This window comes from Carcharhinus amblyrhynchos, chromosome 19 (genome assembly GCF_965287045.1).
Source record: "Carcharhinus amblyrhynchos chromosome 19, sCarAmb.v2.hapA, whole genome shotgun sequence".
NCBI lineage: Eukaryota > Metazoa > Chordata > Chondrichthyes > Carcharhiniformes > Carcharhinidae > Carcharhinus > Carcharhinus amblyrhynchos.
Genome location: NC_137342.1, coordinates 32,947,207 through 32,960,236, shown reverse-complemented (window position 1 = coordinate 32,960,236; position 13,030 = coordinate 32,947,207).

Here is a 13,030-nt window from a genome sequence, read left to right as displayed (position 1 = left end):
CTCTTTGCAGAGCCACCAGGCATTTCCCTATCTATATTATTACAACTAATCTGCGTGGGCATCAGCTGAGTTGGTTCATCCCCTCCATATATCATCAAAGCTATTGAGAGAACCTTCAGTTCAAATTTTAATGAAGATTCATTACTCTGAAATGAATTTGATAGTGAAGAATTTTATACTTGATGATTCATGTGTAGGGTCCTCATTGTCTTGTTTATTGTTGGGTTATCATCACTGTCCCAGATTCTTAAAGATGATAAAGGGCCATCAATCCACATGTAACTCCATTCCTAAAGGTATTAATCAATCTTTGTTTCTGTTGAAATACTGAATTACTTGTACATTCAATGGTAGAATAACCATGTACAACAATAGCAAAAGGCTGTGCAAGAATGGGACCAAAATACTTATGGAAGGAATAAATAGTGCTGCAGATAGGACTTGAAACTGGTCAGGTAGGTGGGGTGGCAGAGGGGGAGAACAACACCAGGAAATATTTAAAAATATGTTCTCCGAAAAGTAGAGCAGACACTAGCTAATAATGAAACATTGGATGAGTAGAGGGAATAGGGTAAATTGAAACAAATCTTCTCTAAGTTCTTGGGCAATACAGGAGACAATAATGCAGAATGCAAAGATAGTAAGAAAAATATTGAAAATTAGTAAAGCAAAAAGGAACTGTGTAATTAAATGAACAATGAATAGAAAACATTTTCTGCAGGCAAGATAAATTTTAGAATAGGAATATGCCTGCAAAGAAATACACAGGATAAATTCACAGATATTGGGTGGGGTTTTATGGCCTCGCTCATCCCAAAACCATAAAATCCTGCTTGAGATCAATAGACCTTTCCATTGTCTACCTCTTGCCCACCCTGATTAGTGTGGCAGGTGAAGTGGTAAAATTCTGGCCGGTGACTGAGAAATAGCAGAATATTGATAGTTACTTTCACCTGATATTTTAGCAGTGAGAATAATGGGTCCAATATGACAGTGGAAGAATAAATCAGGGTATAAAGGGGATGGGTGTGGGAGATAACTGATAATAAAACTTGGAAATAAATTGCTGATCCAGATAATTTGCATTCATGCATTTTATGGAGACTAGGTTAGAAATAGCAAAGGCACTGTTACATATGTGTGTCCAAACTGAAAAATATATAGAAACATTTCTAGAAACCTCAAATAGAGTCAGCAGTACTGATATCACTAAGGAGAGTAATGCTTGAACAAACTCAATGAATTTATTTGAAGTAACAATAAACTAGAATAATATTGATATGATCTGGTTAGATTTTAAATACCATTCAATAAGGTGGCACATGGTAGATTCTTGATTAAGATTTGGAATTAAGTGTAATGGCTACGAAACAAATGAGCAAAAGTTGGGATGTGCAGTTCCAAATGGATCAGGGCCAGAACCATAGCTGTTTATTATTTACATCAATAAATTGGCTTGAAGTCAGAAGTAAAATTTCAAAATGAAGACGCCAAATTGGGGGTATAAGTATTACTGAAAGGGATTGCAACAATTTGGAAAAACATGTGAAACTAGCAGAACGACAAATTTCATAGAAACCGTACAATGCAGAAGGAGGCCATTCGGTCCATCAAGTCTGCATCGACAACAATCCCATCTAGGCCCCATCACCACTTAGTCACTCCGCTAATCCCTCTAACCTATCACATCCCAGGATACTAAGGGTTAATTTAGCATGTCCAGTAAACCTAATCCACACCTCTTTGGACAATGGGAGGAAACTGGAGGAAGGAGGAAACCCATGCAAGCATGGGGAGTATTTGGGTAGATACATGGGGTTATGAGGAATTGAGCCAAGTTAAGATGCTGTGGTGAAGAGTCAGTGCAGACTCAATGGGCTGAATACCTTCCTTCCACACTGTTGGGATTCTATGATTCTAAACAGAGAGCCGTGGATGTGGATACACATACTGTAAAAAGATACGCCGCAAGTTAACAAGGCCAAGAAAATGCAAACAAAGAATTGGGGTCCATTTCTAGAAGGGTTGAATTGAAAAGCAGAGAAACTCATTTTGAACCTTGATTAGGTTACAATGCTGTCCCCTGTGGACTGTGTGGTTTATAATAAAAGGATATAGAAACATGAAAAGCGGCAAAAAATAATTACACGGATGGTACCAGATACTAACCATCAAAGATTAACATGGGGCTATTTTCTCTAGAAAAAAGAAGACTGAGGGGTGATCTGCTGGAGGTTATTAACATTATAATGAAATAGACATAGATAAGTTGTTTTCACCTGTGGAATGAGCAATTTAAATATAGATAGTGCCTAGTAAACACAGTGTAGAAGAGATCCCATTCCCTGTGGTTAGAATGTGGAGTTTGTTACTACAAGGAGTAGTTGATGTAGATTGATGTGTTTATATAAGATCATATGAAATAGCAGTAGAATATTTGGTCCCAAAGACTTACTCCACGTCATTTACAGAGTTAACACTTCTCATGCTATCCAACTCGAGCAGTTTCTTCCCTGCTGCCAGCAGACATCTGAATGGATCTACCTCGCACTAAGTTGAACTTTCTCTATACCCTAGCTATGACTGTAACACCACATTCTGCACTCTCTCCTTCGCTGAATGGTATGCTTTGTATAGCTTGCAAGAAACAATAATTTTCACTGTTTACTAATACGTGACAATAATAAATCAAATCATCTACTAGCCTTGTGCACTCTCCATTAATGCCATCTGTATTTTCTTCGCAGGGTTTTTAATCTGACGAATGAGATGAGCAAAGTATTGTGTAACTTTAAACCAATTTATTTCTTAATCTATCTATATCCCTGGCAGACCCTTCGTGTTCTTTTCACAATTTTCTTGAGGGGTGAGCCAGTAGAATTCTCCACCCTGGAAAGCAGTTGAAGCCAAAGCATTATATGTTGTCAGTAAGAGGTTAGACATAGCTCTCGGGACTAAAGGGTTCAAAGGGTATGGCGGGAAAGCAGGAACAGGTTACTGAGTTGGAGGGTCAACCATTATCATAATGAGTGGTGGAGCAAGCTCAAGGGGCTTAGTGGCCTTATCCTGCTCCTATTTTCCATGTTTCTAAGTAATATTTAATAATGGATTTCAACATTTTCCCAATGATAGATGTAGATCTAATTTGTCAATAATTTCCTCTACTGGGATGTTTCCATAATCTGGAGAGACCTGGGTATAGGGGGCTGTGCTGCATTATCCTAGACAGGGTGTGATCAACTGCACACATGTGGCCAATTTGGCTCCCACAGACCAACCAGTTTTCTTATTCAACAGGAGGAACTTCCATTTTATCGATATCCAACTGCTCTGCAACTTTCATAGATGAGTCTTTTGGGTGTGTATTTAGTTCCTGGCAAGCAGCCATATGCTTGGGATTCCTAGATGCCGCAGCTTTTCTAAAGCCTTGTGCACATTCAGAGCTGGATACTGGTAGTATAGGGGGCATCCACTGAGGACCATATCTGCTCATACCTGTGAAGAAACCACAATCTGAGGCAGTTGAGAAGTACACTCGTCACACGGCAACCTGAGTGAAGATGTGGTTCGGGTGAATAGCTCAATCCGGTGATGCCTTTCAGTAACCCCAGCAAGAATCACTGGTATTGTGATGGTTTGATGCTCTCTGCACAATCTGGTTCTACAAAGGGTTGAGGCTTTGAAGAATGAGGATATTTTGCAGTTTGATGTCTTCTCTTATGTTGAGGATATGGAGAAAGATGCTGACCAGACACTACATGATGACAAACCCCAGGGACCACAGCAAAGGCACAATGGGAGGCCCAGGACACTAACATAGGAAGATTTCTGCTAATCCTTATGAACAGATTTGTGAAATCCAATAAAACTACAACATTCTGCAACCCTATTGCTGCTCCCTCCATTGTCCTGAGCATTTATCTGGATCCAGTAAAACATTAGACTGAGGCATGGAAAATGAATCAACCTAATATAGCCTGCTCTTTCCCATCATATCTTTGAGGGAGACAAGCTCCTGCTGAAAGGATTCCTCATGCACTGCAGCATTACACATTTATTGGTGGAATTGTGGCCTGCTGGCCAAGGTGTAAAGTTTGTTCTGATCCCATATGATACTCTGGCAAAGTCAAATCCCAGGGTGGAATCTAGCTTGATGGATCTTACCTATCATTTCTTGCTTGGATATGTGGAAGGCGACAACTGAACAGTCACAGGAGTCAGCTGAAGAACTTGTAACAAAAAAAAATTTATTAAATAAAAAAAGATTAATTATAATACACTATTCCTTCACCGCAGCATTTACAGGTTTGTAAGGATAACTCCTTTATTGATCACTCACTAATGAGTATGATTGTCCACCTAAGGAACTCTGAGTTACTGGTCATGGGTTCTGTAGGTCTTTGTGTGGCTAAGGAGCCTGATCTTGGAGCTACATCTTTGTATGTACATTTGGCAGATGTTTCCAAGAGGTGAGTTCAGTAATTGGACACTAGATCACAGGTATTCCTTTCTCAGACTCCTTTTCTTGCCTCCTCTTGCTGTCAGGTATCCTCAAAAAATTGTGTCCCTTCAATCAAGAGGTTCCTGTAAATAGACTGTTCTGAGCAAGGATCTCTTGGGCATTGATGCCAATGTTGCATTTCTTGTGATAAGCCTTCAGGGTGTCTTTGAAGTGCTTTCTTTGTCCTCTTGTTCAGGAACTTTCCTTGAACTGGTCGAAGAAGATTAGCTTTGGCAGTTGAGACTCTGACGTTCTAAACACATGACCAGTCCAGCAGATAACACAAATTACAATATTTATCTTGAACTCCTTATGTTCTAAGTAAGTACACAGTCCCTGTTAATCAATAGGTGAAATCTGGTCACACGCTGTCTGAAACCAAGTGGCACATGCTACTCAGGCAATCACTACAATTTTCTGACCAATGCTCCCCCCACCTCCCCCGCCAGCTGTTGTCACATTATTAGCCAACTGGTCTCACTGGAAGTCTGCCTTTTGCATGAAGGTTCCAATATCCACTTTCGAGAAACAGGCCTTGGAATCTACTCCCAAATTATTATTGCTCTCAAATGTTTTTACCAAGAATCCATCTCCAAGGTTTCAACCTCTCCCTCCAATGCCCCTTTGTCCTGGATTGCCATGTATATTCCTGTTTCGCCTTCCATACACACTCTTATTCACAGCTGTGCTAATGAAACATTACTGCTTCAGAGACCTTATGAGAGGAATCACCAGCCTTCTGGTCATCTTGGACCTCTGGCTTCTCACTGGCTTCCTGCTTCCTCGATGAAGCTTTGCCTTTTTGCAGGCTCTCTAACCCTCACTCTTAAGTTTACTGAACAGAACCTTTTTCCCAGATTCCTGTTATCTGTTCCTTTGGAACTTACTTCTGTTCCTCTTCTTGGTTTAAGGAGCTTTCTATTCTTTAGCTTAAACTGTTCTCTGTAGTTTTCCTTCATGGTTGCATTTTCCAGCAGTTTCTGTGAAAAGCTCCTTGCTTTGAAGATACATTATTTGAACTGAATTCAAACTACTTTTACTGCTTCTTGGGGTGAGGCAACAGCCCATTTTTTTACCTGTTTTTTTGGAATTGTAAAACCCTCATTGAAATGGGTCTCATGATGCAGTTATATAGAACGTTGGTTCGCTTGCATTTGGAGTTCTGCGTCCAGTTCTGATTGCCTTACTACCGGAAGGATGTGGAGACCCTGGAGAGAGTGCAGAGGAGGTTTACTAGGATGCTGCCTGGTATGGAAGGACTGAGCTATGAGGAGAGATTCGGCAAATTGGGGCTGTTCTCCTTAGAAAGGCGGAGAATGAGGGGAGATCTAATAGAGGTGTATAAGATTATGAAGGGTATAGATAGAGTGAACAGAGGTAAGCTTTTTCCTAGGTTGGATACAAAAATTACGAGGGGCCACGGGCTTAGGGTGAGGCGGGTGAGGTATAATTCGGATGTTAGAGGGAGGTTTTTCACACAGAGGGTGGTGGGGGCCTGGAATGCACTGCCAAGTAGGGTGGCGGAGACAGGCACGCTAGAGTTGTTTAAGGCTTACTTAGATAGGCACATAAACGGACTAGAGGTGGAGGGTTACAGGAGACTGTTCTAAGTAAAGATCAAGAGCCTTGGGACGTCCCTGGGAATCAATTGATTCCTACGGACCTTCCAACATATTTCATGGCTCACTTGTCTTACTTCTGAGCTTCTGGGGATTCCGCAAATGTCTGTCTAAGTTTTGCATGTTTATTGATGTCTTTTCTTTACTTCACAGGTGATTTGGTCCGCCTTGTTGTCCAACAAGGGGCAAGGGGTGGTGGGTCGTGCAAGGGCTGCTCTTGGATGTTGCTTCGAGAGTTGCCTAGTGCTTCACATCGTTAGTGTACGCTTAAACTGGATCATCTGACAGGCAACATGACAGCTCAGTGACTATCATTGTTTGCTGTGCAGATACATGGATTTGGGCCAGTGTCTGCAGGAGTTTGCACATTCTCCCCGTGATTGCGTGGGTTTTCTCTGGGTGCTCCGGTTTCCTCCCTCACCCCAAAGACTTGCTCTTAGGCTGATTGGTGTAACAAATTGTCCTTAAATTAGTCTTCCCCCAATCTTCCCCAATAGGTGTAGACAAAGGTCATAGGTAGAGGAGGGCACTCATAATGTTAAAATGGCGGAGCGGGCTCGTTGGTCCAAAGGGCCTGTTTCCCGTGCTGTGTTGTTCTTTGTTCTTTGATCATTGAAAGCAGGCATCTTTTGAAGTGAAACTAAAACTGAAATCTCCATAACACAACTGCAGAGCCATAAATTAAACTTAGAGCTGTATCTTATCCTCAACAGACGCAAACACAAATATAAATCACTTTAAACTACATTTATTTTATATCTATTTCCAAACAACTTGCCAACTCTGTACTCATCTACACTTAGGGCAAAGATTCTGCCCATGGTTGCAAATTGAGCAAAGTTGAGAATTGAATATGCCAGGATACTAAATTTTTGGGAAGTGATAGCAAAAACTGAAAAGAGGGAGAGTTACCCCTGATAATAGAGGATAGAACAAGGACAGAAAGACGATCTGAGCTCTGCAACTTCTCAAATAAAATCAGTTTGGGTGGAGCTATGTAATAACAAGATGCTGAAGACATTGGTGAGCTTTTTTTATATGCTCCTAAAAGTAACTTCTGAAGAGGATATTTTGCTTTTATCAGCACTTCTTGGAATTGTCCAAAACAAAAATCGACACCAACAGTGAATGTAATATTTGAATGTAATATCCTAATATATTCTGGTGGTTCTCCCTGTCACGTCCTGGTATATGTTGGTGATTTTCTCTTTGATATCCTGAGGTACAGCGGCTCCCAGTGGAATTCACAAATGTGGACTCTCCTGGCTCAAGGAATTTGTCACACAAAACAACTAGGAAATTCCTTCAACACGGGAGACAGAAGATTTAAACGGCAAATGCTGGACCACTTATAGAAATCAGCTGATTATTTGGCACATGGTTAGTTGCTTTGTGGTATGAAGGGCACACAATCAAAACTCCAAGGATGCCTTCAACTCCAATTTGCCACTCAAACAAGTTAACAACTTCAGATTGGAGGTAGTGCAGGTTGGATGGGCTGAAGGGGGAAAAGGACAGGGCAACAAGACACTGGGCTGGATTTTATTGGATGCAGGAGTCATGATCTTCACATTGGCCTCAATTCTGTGTCAGAACCCTGAAGTGGAAGTGTCAAAATGAGGGTCTTTGCAATCATATCCATTTAATGATGAGTGTACATTAGGGAAGGGGGGAAGCCCAATACACTGAACCTGAGTGATGTTCAGCCATCAGTCCCACCCAGTTAGGTGAGGGAGAGCTAGATTGTACCTCAAAATGGAGGCACACTCAGAGACCATCTTCTTCAACTAAGACACAGTTAGTGTGAGAGGCCTCAGGCGAGAGGGATAACCCTCTGGAAGAATACCTCTGTCTGTTCCTTGTCTCCTAGGCTGTGACCCTCAACCCTGTAACAGCCCATTATCCTCCCGAAAAGAGACAACCTCAAAGGACTGGTGGGCTCCCATTTGACAAGGAACCACTTTGACTGTGGGAAACTATCATCACCTTCCGAATCCAGTTGTTATTTATTCCATCTTTAAGTTAAATGTATTCCCAGCCTTGCCCTGGGAAATTCCCCCAGAGGTGGAAATGGGTTGGAATATCCAAACATGGTTTCATCTTACGTTCCCAGCTCTCCTCTCCCAATCTAGCTCCATGCAGCCAGAGAAATCAGCCCCATTTGAATTTCTGTCTTTCCGAGAGCTGCCAAATTCAGAATGGGCCCAGTGGTCACTTTGCTGCTGTAAATGTCAATGATTTGAAATCAGTGCACTTGCAGTATCGCCAGAGGCCTGAAGATGGTGGTGTTGAGCTACAGGATCACCTGGTCTCAGCAGTGCCATCAGGAGTTCTGTACTGGAACTACAGCATATTCACTTGCAGCTTTGGATAATGAGTAAATATGTGAAATTGTTGCACTATTACCGCTATTAGTGAGTGACCTCACAACATAACCACTTGCATTTATATATCACCTTTTATTTATCTCATTAAAACATTCCAAGCTGACTGACTCAAACATTATTCTGAAAAATTCCCAGTCTGTTCCCAGGATGATGCTCAGACTGTGCTCCTTTACAGGGACTTCAGCAGCATCCTTTTCCAGTGAAGACAAATACAATGTAGCATCTCAGTCACATAAGACGATCTCCTTTTCCCTCACAGACTGCACCAGGCTTCCATTGTGACTCCTTTGTCTAAATAAATGTTTTTCAAATTTTGTTTCTGGAATATGTTACCCAAAAATCGATTTTCAGACTTTGTCCCTCTTTTTTTTTGTGCTGCACTCTTTATATTCATCTTGCCTTTCTCCTGATCTCTGAATACAACATTTATCAGGAACCTTCCTTTTATGTTTCATTTTAATTTTTATATCTTTGGTTATTCAGGGAGCTGCAGCATTAGATTGTCCTTCCTTTCCTCCTTGGAACTGTGTGTCTAATCTGTACACAAAGTATCTCCACTTTGGAGGCTTTCCTCTGTTCATTTACTGTTTGACCAATTAATCCAACTGGGTCAGATCTCTTCCTAACTCACTGAAACGAGCCCTCTTCCAGGTGTATTTCTGTCTGTCTGAGAACAATTAGACTCAGAATGGCCGAATAGCCTACTTTGCTGCTGTAAGATTTGAACAGTAAAAAATCTGACAACACCAGATTAAGGTCCAACAGGTTTATTTGGTAGCACAAGCTTTCAGAGCACTGCCCCTTCATCAGGAGAGTGAAGAGTTGTGTTGACAAACAGGGCATACATAGATGCAGAATCAATTGCAAGATAATGGTTGGAATGCGAGTCTTTATACATAATCAAGTCTTTATAGGTACAGACATTGTGAGTGGAGGGTTAAGTACAGGTTAAAGATGTGTGAATGGTCTCCAGCCAGGACAGTTAGTGAGATTTTGCAAGCCCAGGTAAGTCATGAGGGTTACATACAGATAGTGTGACATGAATCCAAGATCCCGGTTGAGGACATGTCACACTATTTGTAAACTCAATGTTTCTTTCTAAGAGGCGCCAAACTCAAAATGGGCCGAATGGTCTGCTTTGCTGCTGTAAATGTCAATGATTTGAAATCAGTGCACTTGCAATGCTGCCAGAAGCCAGCAGATGATGGTGTTGAGTTACAGGAACACTTGGTTTCAGCAGTGACACCAGAAGGTCTATGCTGGAACTATAGCACATTCACTTGCGGCTTTGGATAATGAGTAAATACGTGAAATTGTTGCATTATTATTGTTATTAGTGAGTGACCTCACAACACAACAAGCACTTGCATTTATTTATCACCTACAAAATAAAAACTTTCCTAGTGCCTGAGTCGAGCTATTCTGAAAAATTCCCGGTCTTTTCCAGCGATGATGTGGAGATGCTGGCGTTGGACTGGGGTAAGCACAGTAAGAAGTCTCGGAACACCAGGTTAAAGTCCAACAGCTTTATTTGGTAGCACTCGATATGTGCAATCTTCTTGGAGATTCTCTCCACGATGATGCTCAACCTGTGGTCCTTTCTTAGGATTTTAGTCTTAAAGTTTATTTATGAGTGTCACAAGTAGGTTTACATTAACACTGCAATGAGGTTACTGTGTAAATCCCCTAGTCACCATACTCCAGCACTTGTTCGAGATTTTATGAAGGCCAATGCACCAAACCAGCAAGTCTTTCGGACTCAAAGCAAAATACTGCGGATGCTGGAATCTGAAACAAAAACAGAAACATGCTGGAAAATCTCAGCAGGTTTGACAGCATCTGTGGAGAGAGAATAGAGCCAACGTTTCAAGTCTAGATGACCCTTCGTCAGAGCTAAAGGAGGGGGGGGGGTTGTGGTGGAATGGAGAAGTCAAAAAATGGAAGTGAGAAAAAAGGATAATAAAATGGATGAATGAAATGAAAAGAAGAAACAGAATGAGACAAAATAAATGGAAAAGGGGTAAAGATGGTGGAGAGAGTTCATGCTCTGAAGTTGTTGAACTCAATATTCAGTCCAGAAGGCTGTAAAATACCCAATCAGAAGATGAGGTGCTGTTCCTCCAGTTTGCATTGGAGCTTCACTGGAACATTCCTGTAACTCAACACCATCATCTGCTGGCTTCTGGCAGTATTGCAAGTGCACTGATTTCAAATCATTGACATTTACAGCAGCAAAGCAGACCATTCAGCCCATTTTGAGTTTGGCGCCTCTTAGAAAGAAACATTGAGTTTACAAATAGTGTGACCTGTCCTCAACCGGGAGCTTGGATTCATGTCACACTATCTATATGTAACCCTCATGACTTACCTGGGCTTGCAAAATCTCACTAACTGTGGACAGGAGAGCAGGGTGGTATGTTGAAGTGGCAAGCAACAGGAAGATCTGAGTCTTGTTTGTCGTTGGACCGAAGGTATTCAGCAAAGCATTAACCCAGTCTGTGGTTGGTCTGTCCAATGTAGAGTAAATTGCATTGGGAGCATCAAGGAGGCGACAGACTCACTTTTCGCAAGGACGCACTACTACATCAATTTCAACCTGGTTCAAGCAAGCCTGGATGCAAGAGCCATGGAATTTGCCCAGATTTCTGACTTTCTACAGGTGCACAGTGCCATTGACTGCACACACATGGCTCTCAAATCCCCGTGGCATCAAGGAGTGCAGTTCATCAACTGCAAGGGCTTCAACTCTTTCGATGTTCAGCTGCTCTGCGACCACAGAACTCATCTTCAAGGTGTGTGCTCGGCTGACTGGGAGTGTGCATGATTCATATGTCCTGAGCCACTCTCAGATCCCCTCCAATTTTAAGAGCCCATAGAGTCTACAGGGCTGTCTACTTAGGATCAGAGGATACCCACCAAAGACATGGCTGATGATGCCTGTGAAAGCACCAGTAAAAACGATGCCTCATTGCTATAATTCCTTGATTGGATTGACATTACAGAGAATTGGAGACATTACTGGGAGCTGCACTGATGAAGCTGAGCTCATGATGTTGAATCAACACCTAACATTGCACTCCACCCTCAAAGCTATGCCCACAATCAGGGAAGGTATTTGTCCTAGGTTAAAAGTGTAGCAGGCCTTTTGTACAGAATGATGAATTGGTATCCTAGAGCAAAGGGGAATTTTGCATATTCATGAGCTCTTTCAGAGATGAATGCTTGTTATTACTTTCCTACTGAGGAGATTGTTCTGTAAAGAATAACAAACTTCACCACACAGCTATCCAGTGTCTTTGTTACTTAGTTCATTGGTAGCAACATTGTCTCTGAGTCAGAAGTTGTGGTTTTCAAATCCAACCTGTCTTTAGAATTTTAATCTTAAAGCCCTGGTAAATCTGGTCTGTAGCCAGTTCAAAGCTCAATATCTTTCCTGATGTTCAGTGTCTAGGACCGGTGGAACAGTCAGTGAGAAGATATCATCCTCCCCGGAAACCTCAGTCAAACCAGTTTCCGAGATCACCAGTGTGGATGTCAGATTGGCCTTCTTGAAAATTAACCTGCGTAAAGTGAGTGGCCCAGATGGGGTACCCGATGAGCACTCAGATCCTACATGAATCAGCTAATGAGGGTATTCGCAGACATCTTTAACCTCTCCTTATTCTGATCTGAGGTCCCTACCTTCTTCAAGAAGGTAGGCACCTCATCCATAAAACAAAGAAAAGCCAGGCAGCGTGCCTTAATGACTACTGCCTGGTGGCTCTGACATCCATCACCATGAAGTTCTTCAAAAGGTTAGTCATGGCACGCATCAACTCCGGTCTCCCAGATTGACTAGGTCATTACAGCTCACCTAACGCAATAACAGGTCCACAGCAGACACCATTTCCCTAGTCATAAACGTAACTGGAGCACCTGGAAAATATGGACATTTACGTCAGACTCCTTTTTATTGACTACAGCTTGACCTTCAACACCATTATCTCAACAAAACTCATCTCCAAACTCCATGGCCTAGGATTCAGCTCCTCCCTCTGTGACTGGATCCTAGACTCCCTAACACACAGACTGCAATCAATAAGGATAGACAATGATACCTCCTCCACAATTATCCCCAACACCGATGCTCCACAAAACTGTGTCCTCAGCCCCTTACCATATTCCTTGTATATTTATGACTGTGTGGTCAAATTCCACTCCAACTCGATTGTCAAGTTTTCTGACGACATCACTGTTGTGGGTCGGATCTCAAATAATGGTGAGACAGAGTACAGAAAGGAAATGGAGATTCTGGTGAACTGGTGAAATGATAATAATCTCTTTCTTAGTGTCAGTAAAACAAAGAAAATAGTCATCAATTTTAGGAAACATAGTGGAGGACGTGCTCCATAAAGATGATGAAGTGGAATGGTCAAGAGCTTCAAGTTTCTAGATGTCCAGATCACCAACAAATTGTCCTGGTCCCTCCATGCCAGCTCCACATCTGCGAATACCTCCTCCAGGTACACTGATGTGAATTATGA